Raw genomic sequence first — 9,710 nt, forward strand, 5'->3', positions numbered from 1 at the left:
TCATGAAGACATGTTGAGATTGAAGCCAAACCAAATGGGAAGACATAGCAAGGTAACGCCATGAGTGAAACACTTCAAAATAGAACATTTGGTGGTGGCGTTACCCACCGTATAGGAAGTATTAGACCCAGACATGGCGCACAATTATCGTGGCGCTCTGAAGTCAATTCCACATTAATGTATTCACACTTCGAATGTATGTCTTCATTGATTGAAGATATACTTTACTTCGTGTGTTGCACATCTAAGTCATCAATATGCATAAGGGTTAGGATGTGTGCCTGATCACAGGACATTTGAGGATTCTAGGATATTTAGCTCACACCGTAACTTGCAAAATCTCTTCTCATCCAAGGGCTTGGTGAAGATATCTGCCAATTGCTCTTAAGTGCTGACGTGTATGATATTAATATCTTCCTTCACAACATGATCTTTGAGAAAGTGATGACGAATTTCAATGTGCTTTGTCTTCGAGTGCTGAACTGGGTTGTTGGCAATCTTGATGGCGCTTTCGTTGTCGCAGTAGAGTGGCACTTGCTTCATATGAATGCCATAGTCTTTGATCATTTGCTTCATCCACAGAAGCTGAGCGCAGCAAGATCCAGCAGCAATATATTCAGATTCAGCAGTGGAGAGAGATACACAGTTCTGCTTCTTTGAAGACCAACATACAACTGATCGTCCCAGAAAGTGACATGTGCCTGATGTAGACTTGCGATCAACTTTGTCACCAGCATAATCAGCATCCGAGAATCCAACCAGATCAAACTCTGAGCCCTTTGGATACCATAATCCTAGAGTTGGGATGTGAGCCAAATATCGAATAATTCACTTCACAGCTAAGTGATGCGACTCCTTTGGTGCCGCTTGAAATCGAGCACACATGCAAACACTAAGCATAATATCTGGCCTAGATGCACATAGATAAAGTAAAGAACAATCATGGAGCGGTATACCTTTTGATTGAACTCTTTACCATTGTCGTCAAGACCCAGATGATGCTTGGCTGGCATTGGCGTTGTGAAGCCTTTGCAGTCTTGCATACCGAACTTCTTCAGGCAATATTTGAGATACTTCTCTTGAGATATGAAGATGTCGTTGCGTTGCTGTCGTATTTGAAGACCGAGAAAGAACTTCAGCTCTCCCATCATAGACATTTGATATTGCTCTTGCATCATATATCCAAACTCTTCACTGTACTTCTGATTGGTGCAGCCGAAGATAATGTCATCCACATATATTTGGCACACAAACAGTTCACCATCATATGTCTTCGTGAAGAGAGTGGGGTCGAGAGAACCAGGTATGAAGCCTTTGCTCTTCAGGAAGTATTTGAGTGTGTCATACCAGGCCCGAGGGGCTTGTTTGAGGCCATACAGTGCCTTGTTGAGCTTGTATACCATGTCAGGATGTTTTGGATCTTCAAAGCCAGGAGGTTGTGCAACATACACTTCTTCTTCAATCTTGCCATTGAGGAAGGCACTCTTCACATCCATTTGATAAAGAATGTTGTGATGATTTGCATAGGCCAGCAGTATGCGTATGGCTTCAAGTCTAGCCACAGGAGCAAATGTTTCATCGAAGTCAGTGCCTTCCACTTGAGTATATCCTTGAGCAACGAGACGAGCTTTGTTTCTGACAACTTGACCATGCTCATCTAGCTTGTTGCGGTATATCCATTTGGTGCCTATTATGTTGTGCTTCCAAGGATCGGGACGCTTGACCAGTTCCCATACATTATTCAGCTCAAACTGTTGAAGCTCGTCTTGCATAGCTTGAATCCATTCAGGTTCCATGAAGGCTTCTTCAACTTTCTTGGGCTCTGTTATTGAGACGAATGCGAAGTGCCCATAGAAATTTGCCAGCTGAGTCGCCCTTGAACGAGTGAGTGGACCGGGTGCATTGATGCTATCAATTATTCTTTCAATCTGCACTTCATTGGCAACGCGAGGATGTACAGGGCAAAGATTTTGCTCTTGCTGATCATTGTCGTTGTTAGAAGGAATGTCTTCAGGCTGAGCATTGTCTTCATGTTGATCAGGTGCTGAGATGATAAGTTCTTCTTCAGGATGAGCTTCAGAAGGTATAATTTCTCCAGTTCCCATTAGCTTGATTGATTCACTGGATGGAACTTCATATAGCACATTTGGCAGTTGCTCTCTTTGTGAACCGTTGGTCTCATCGAACCGCACATCCACTGTTTCAACCACTTTGTAATGAAAGAGATTGAAGACTCTGTAGGAGTGCGAATCCTTTCCATATCCAAGCATAAAACCCTCATGTGCTTTTGGTGCAAACTTTGAGGTGTGATGTGGGTCCTTGATCCAGCACCTGGCGCCAAATACTCTGAAGTAACTGACATTTGGCTTCTTGCCAGTAAGGAGCTCATAAGATTTCTTGTTCAGAAGCTTGTGAAGATAAACACGATTGATTGTATGGCATGTAGTATCAATGGCTTCAGGCCAGAATTTTCTTGGAGTATTGTATTCATCTAGCATCGTTCTGGCCATCTCAATGAGTGTTCTGTTCTTGCGTTCGACGACCCCATTCTGCTGTGGCGTGTACGGGGCTGAGAATTCATGTGTGATGCCCAAGGTATCAAGATATGTATCAAGGCCAGTGTTCTTGAATTCAGTGCCATTGTCACTTCTGATATGCTTTATCTTGGCGCCATAGTTGTTCATTGCTCGATTGGCGAAGCGTCTGAAGACATCCTGCACTTTAGTCTTGTAAAGGATTATGTGCACCCAAGTATATCTAGAATAATCATCAACAATGACAAAGCCATAGAGACAAGCAGTAGTAGTAAGAGTTGAGTAATGAGTGGGACCGAAAAGATCCATGTGAAGCAGTTCGAAGGATCGAGTAGTGGTCATGATTGTCTTCCAGGGATGTTTGGCCTCGTCATCTTTCCTGCCTCATAGGCACCGCATAAGTGATCTTTCTTGAACTTGACGCCCTCGATGCCTATGAGATGCTTCTTCTTTGCTAGGGTGTCGAGGTTCCTCATGCCAGCATGCCCAAGCCTCCGATGCCAGAGCCAGCATTCTGAAGCTTTTGCTAGAAGACATACGGCAAGCTGTGGTCCTGCTGAGAAATCTACCACGTACAAATCATCTTTTCGATACCCTTCAAATACTAGAGACTTGTCAGATTCCAAATATTACGATCATGTTTAAATCGCAAAGCATTGAGACAGACATTAAGTTGAAGCCAAGGGATTCAACAAGCATGACTTTATCCATGTGTTGATCCCTTGAGATTGCAACTCTACCTAGACCCAATACCTTACTTTTACCAGTGTCAGCAAATGTGATGTGGCTCTTGTCGGATGGACGTAAGGTTGAGTCCATAAGAAGGCTTCTTTTGCCAGTCATGTGATTTGTACACCCACTATCAATAATCCATTCTGAAGACACTGGTGTCATACCCTACAGTGCAGTTAGGGGGATAGGCTTCACGAAGAGCATTGTGAAGCAAAAACATTTGACGAACCAGTGGGTTATGAAAGCTTATATCCAGATTAGGACTAATGGGGAGAGTGGCAAGCGATTCAGGAACGAAGTACATAGTAAGACCATTCGGGCATTTGATCTTGCGCCCTGCAAGATGTTTAAGGTCCCCAGCAATAGCGTCAGACGATTTTGGTTTTCTGCTGGAGACCTTTCCCTGCAAAAGAGAGTTAAGCTTTCTTAGCCACCCACATCTTCAAGGGTGGCTTAGAAGCAATAAGTCTAAGTGCAGCATCTGAGAACTTTGGCTTTGGAGCCCTAGCGAACAGTCTTGCAGGTGGACAATAGTACTCATAAGAATAAGCAGAATAGTTCTTGGTCTTATGAACATGGCGGTTTGATGAACCGTTCTCATATTCATATGCCTGAGTATGGTTTCCCTGCAAAACATTTGCGTTAGTGCGACTCAGGTGAGTCCTCTGTCTGTATGAAGCCTTTGGACCGTATGAAGCCTTTGGTCTGAGGTTTGTCTTCTTCATGTGAGGTGTCATGATGACATTCACAGGAAGATTCTCCAGACACCTTTTCGGAACCCAGATCTTCTTCATAGGTGGTCCATTCCTGCAGTTAGTACCAATGTACCTGGCAAACACTTCACCATTCTGATTCTTAAACAGTTTATAGTTTGCATCAAGGGATTCATCAATGATAATGGGGTTAGCACAAGTGAAGCCAGATAGATTGGATGGATCTTCTGAAGGTTCCTTTGCAGCAACCCACGTGGTTTTGGGGTACTGCTCAGGTTTCCAGTAAGAGCCATCAGCATTCATTTTCCTTACGAACCCAACACCCTCTTTCCTCAGGTTTCGGTTTAGAATCTGCTTTTTGAGGACATCACATAGTGTCTGATGCCCTTTAAGACTTTTGTACATCCCTGTTTCAAGCAATGTCTTCAACCTAGCATTCTCATCAGCAATAGCAGTGGTATCCTCAGCAGAGGGGTTAGTTACAACATCAACAGTTGAAGATATTGCAACAGTAGTAGCAGTAAAACATTCAGCAACAGAAGTAGCATTATCACGCTCAATGCATTTAATACATGGTGGTTCAAATCCTTCCTGAGCGGAACTGATCTGTTTGGCGCGAAGTGACTTGTTTTCCTTTTGAAGATCTTCATGAGCCGCTCTCAATTTCTCAAGATCTTGCTTCCTTTGAAGATAATCATAGGAAAGCTTTTCATGAGTTGTTGAGAGAGTTTCATGACGACTTTCAAGTTCCTGATACTTAATGTGAAGATTTTTTATGTCTTCAATTAAGGATTCAGATCGAGTCATTTCAGCACCTAACAGATCATCGCTTCTGTCTAACAGTTTTTGAATATGTTCCATAGATTTCTGTTGTTCAGTTGCAATTTTAGCAAGTGTTTTGTAGCTGGGTTTTGAACCACAATCAGAGTCATCGTCACTAGATGTTTGATAGTGAGTAGTGCATGTGTTTACCTTGGCACCGCGTGCCATGAAGCAGTAGGTAGAAGCGGAGTAGTCCTTGTCATTTGCATCGGTGTCGGTGATGAAGTCATTGTCTTCAGTGTTGAAGATGGACTTGGCAACGTATGCTGTAGCCAGACTTGCGACGCCTGAATCAGACACCTCCTCAGACTCCACCTCCGCCTCCTCAGAAGCGGAATCCTCCTCTGAATCCATTTCCTTGCCAACAAACGCACGTGCCTTGCCAGATGAGCTCTTCTTGTGTGATGAAGACTTTGAGGAAGACTTGGAAGAAGACTTTGAGTATTTCTTCTTCTTCTTGTCGTCAGAGTCATATTCCTTGCTCTTCTTCTTCTTTTTGTTCTCATTGTCCCACCGTGGACACTCAGAGATGAAGTGGCCAGGTTTCTTGCACTTGTGACATGTTTTCTTCTTGTAGTCGTGAGCAGAAGCTTCATCATTCCTTGAGCTTGATTGGGAAGACTTTCTGAAACCTTTCTTTTTGGTGAATTTTTGGAACTTCTTCACAAGCATAGCAAGTTCCCTTCCAATGTCTTCAGGATCATCCGAACTGCTGTCAGATTCTTCTTCAGATGGGGAGACAGCTTTTGCCTTCAAGGCACGAGTTCGCCCATAGTTTGGACCGTAGATATCTCTTTTCTCAGAAAGCTGAAACTCATGTGTGTTGAGCCTCTCAAGTATGTAAGACGGCTCGAGTGTCTTGAAATCAGGACGTTCTTGAATCATCAGGCCTAGGGTGTCAAACGAACTATCAAGTGATCTCAGTAGTGTCTTGACGACTTCATGTTTGGTGATCTCAGTAGCGCCGAGGGCTTGAAGCTCATTTGTGATGTCAGTAAGTCGGTCAAATGTGAGCTGGACATTCTCATTGTCATTTTGCTTGAAGCGGTTGAAGAGGTTGCGAAGGACACTGATTCTCTGATCTCTCTGGGTTGAGACGCCTTCATTGACCTTGGAGAGCCAGTCCCAGACCAGCTTAGATGTTTCCAAAGCACTCACACGGCCATACTGTCCTTTGGTCAGATGACCACAGATGATATTCTTGGCAGTAGAGTCCAGTTGAACGAACTTCTTGACATCAGCAGCAGTGACACCTTCTCCATCCTTGGGAACACCGTTCTTGACGACATACCATAGGTCGACGTCAATGGCTTCAAGATGCATGCGCATCTTATTCTTCCAGTAGGGATATTCAGTTCCATCGAAGACGGGGCACGTAGCGGAGACTTTAATTATCCCTGCAGTCGACATAGCTAAAACTCCAGGTGGTTAAACCGAATCACACAGAACAAGGGAGCACCTTGCTCTGATACCAATTGAAAGTGCGTTATATCGACTAGAGGGGGGTGAATAGGCGATTTTTATGAAAGTCTTCAAAACGTGGAAGTTATGAAGACAAACGATAGAAATAAACCTATTACCCTACAGCGGAAGGTAGACTACACTAGGAAAGCCATAGTCAAGTATTCAATAGAGTGAAAGCACAATCACTAATAGCAGCAATGTAGTAAGGATCAAGTAGGAAGATATTGTGAAGCCACACAGAACACGCAGTCACTCAGTGAAGACAAAAGATAGTTCGAACATACAATGACTTCACAAGGAGTAACAGTAAGTAAAGGGAAGGGAAGATGAAACCAGTAACTCGCTGAAGACAATGATTTGTTGGACCAGTTCTAGTTGTTGTGACAACTGTACGTCTGGTTAGGGCGGCTAGGTATTTAAACCTTAGGACACACAGTCCCGGACACCCAGTCCTGAACACGCAGCTCAGGACACCCAGTCCTCACTATATTCCCCTTGAGCTAAGGTCACACAGACCTCGCCCAATCACTCTGGTAAGTCTTCAAGGTAGACTCCCAAACCTTCACATACCTCGTTCACCGGCAATCCACAATGTCTCTTGGATGCTCAGAACGTGACGCCTAACCGGTTGGAGGATGCACAGTCCTCAAGTGTAATAAGTCTTCAGATCACACAGACAAGAAGACTTAAGTGATGCCTAATTCTCTTTGGCTCTGGGTGGTTAGGTCTTTATCCTCGCAAGGAATTCTCTCTCAAAGGCTTCGAGGTGGGTTACTCTCAAATGACAAAAGCCGTACTCTGAATCTGAGCAGCCAACCGTTTATGGTTGTAGGGAGTGGACTATTTATAGCCACTTGGCAACCCGACCTGATTTGTCCGAAATGACCCTGGGTCACTAAGGAACTGACACGTGTTCCAACGGTCAGATTTCAAACTCACACGGCAACTTTACTTGGGCTACAAGCAAAGCTGACTTGTCCAACTCTGGACAAGATTCGCTCTCATAATCTTCACTCGAAGACGTAGGTTTTGTTTAAGCATCACTTCAGTCATTCTGACTGGTTCTCTTGGACCCCACTTAACAGTACGGTGGTTCCTATGACTCAACACAGAAGAAAGAGAACTACGAAAGATCTAAGTCTTCGAGCTCCATAGGCTTCATGTGGTGTCTTCTCTTGTCATAGTCTTCAATGTGAATATCTTCATATACCACCTTTGACTTCAATGTCTTCATACATTTTTAGGGGTCATCTCTGGTAGGAAAACCGAATCAATGAGGGACTTCTACCTGTGTTATCCTGCAATTATCACAAACACATTAGTCCCTCAACTAGGTTTGTCGTCAATACTCCAAAACCAACTAGGGGTGGCACTAGATGCACTTACAGATATGCAATGAATTCAAAGATTCCCTTCCCTTAGATGTCTTTCTCCCCCTGAATCTTGTATAAGAGGTGTTGAGAGAAGATAGGGAACCGAAAAAAATCAGAGCAAAGAAAATTAACAAGCATGAACATGTCTTTTCCCCTCTAAAGACATGTGACTTCTCTCCTCTTTGAATACCAAGCATCTAGGGCTTTTGATGAGATTTCTCTCTTACCCCTTTTGAAGAATTAATCTTTGATGTGATCTCTCTCTCCCCTTTGACATCAATTTCCAAGAAGGGTGATACGTCTCCGTCGTATCTACTTTTCCAAACACTTTTGCCCTTGTTTTGGACTCTAACTTGCATGATTTGAATGGAACTAACCCAGACTGACGCTGTTTTTAGCAGAATTACCATGGTGTTATTTATGTTCAGAAACAAACATTCTCAGAATGACCTGAAACTTCATGGAGAAACTTTTTGGAAAATATAAAAAATACCTGCATAAGATGAATGTCAGGGGGGCCACCACCTGTCCACGAGGGTGGGGGGCGTGCCCCCTACCTCGTGGGCCCCGTGGTGCCTCTCCGGCTCCAACTCCAACTCTATATATTGTGTTTTGGGGAGAAAAAAACCAGAGAGAAGAATTCATCGCGTTAAGATACGGAGCCGCCGCCAAGCCCTAAAACCTCTCGGGAGGGTTGATCTGGAGTCCGTTCATGGCTCCGGAGAGGGGAATTCCGTCACCATCGTCATCATCAACCATCCTCCATCACCAATTTCATGATGCTCACCGCCGTGCATGAGTAATTCCATCGTAGGCTTGCTGGACGGTGATGGGTTGGATGGGATCTATCATGTAATCGAGTTAGTTTTTTTTGGGTTTGATCCCTAGTATCCACTATGTTCTGAGATTAATGTTGCTATGACTTTTCTATGCTTAATGCTTGTCACTAGGGCCCGAGTGCCATGATTTCAGATTTGAACCTATTATGTTTTCATCAATATATGAGTGTTCTTGATCCTATCTTGCAAGTCTATAGTCACCTATTATGTGTTATGATCCGTTAACCCCGAAGTGACAATAATCGGGATACTTACCGGTGATGACCGTAGTTTGAGGAGTTCATGTATTCACTATGTGTTAATGCTTTGTTCCGGTACTCTATTAAAAGGAGGCCTTAATATCCCTTAGTTTCCGTAAGGGTAGGACAAAAGATGTCATGCAAGTTCTTTTCCATAAGCACGTATGACTATGTTTGGAATACATGCCTACATTATATCAATGAACTGGAGCTAGTTCTGTGTCACCCTAGGTTATGACTGTTACATGATGAACCGCATCCGGCATAATTCTCCATCACTGATCCATTGCCTACGAGCTTTCCATACATTGTTCTTCGCTTATTTACTTTCCCGTTGCTATTGCTATCATCACTACAAAATACCAAAAACATTACTTTTAATACTGTTACCTTTTGTTACCGTTACCACTACTATCATATTACTTTGCTACTAAATACTTTGCTGCAGATACTAAGTTTCTAGGTGTGGTTGAATTGAAAACTCAGGTGCTAATACTTGAGAGTATTCTTTGGCTCCCCTTGTGTCGAATCAATAAATTTGGGTTGAATACTTTACCCTTGAAAACTGCTGCGATCCCCTATACTTGTGGGTTATCAAGACTATTTTCTGGCGCCGTTGCCAGGGAGCATAGCTCTATTCTTTGAGTCACTTGGGATTTATATCTGCTTATCATTATGAAGAACTTGAAAGATCCAAGAGCCAAGATTTATCCCTCAACTACGAGGGGAGCTAAGGAACTGCCATCTAGCTCTGCACTTGATTCACCTTCTGTTTTAAGTAAGCTTGCGACACCTAAAACTGCTTCTGCTATTCGTTCTGATATGTCGCATGTTATTGATGATGCTACTTCTGCTATACATGATACTTATGATGAAACTAATTCTATGCTAGATACTACCGTGCCACCTGGTGAATTTCTTGATGAACAACTTGCTAGGGCTAGAGAGATTGAAAATATTGAATATGATAATACTAATGAAATTGATGATGAAG

Source organism: Triticum urartu, chromosome 3A (genome assembly GCF_056163025.1).
Source record: "Triticum urartu cultivar PI428250 chromosome 3A, HENAU_Tu73, whole genome shotgun sequence".
Classification (NCBI taxonomy): Eukaryota; Viridiplantae; Streptophyta; class Magnoliopsida; order Poales; family Poaceae; genus Triticum; species Triticum urartu.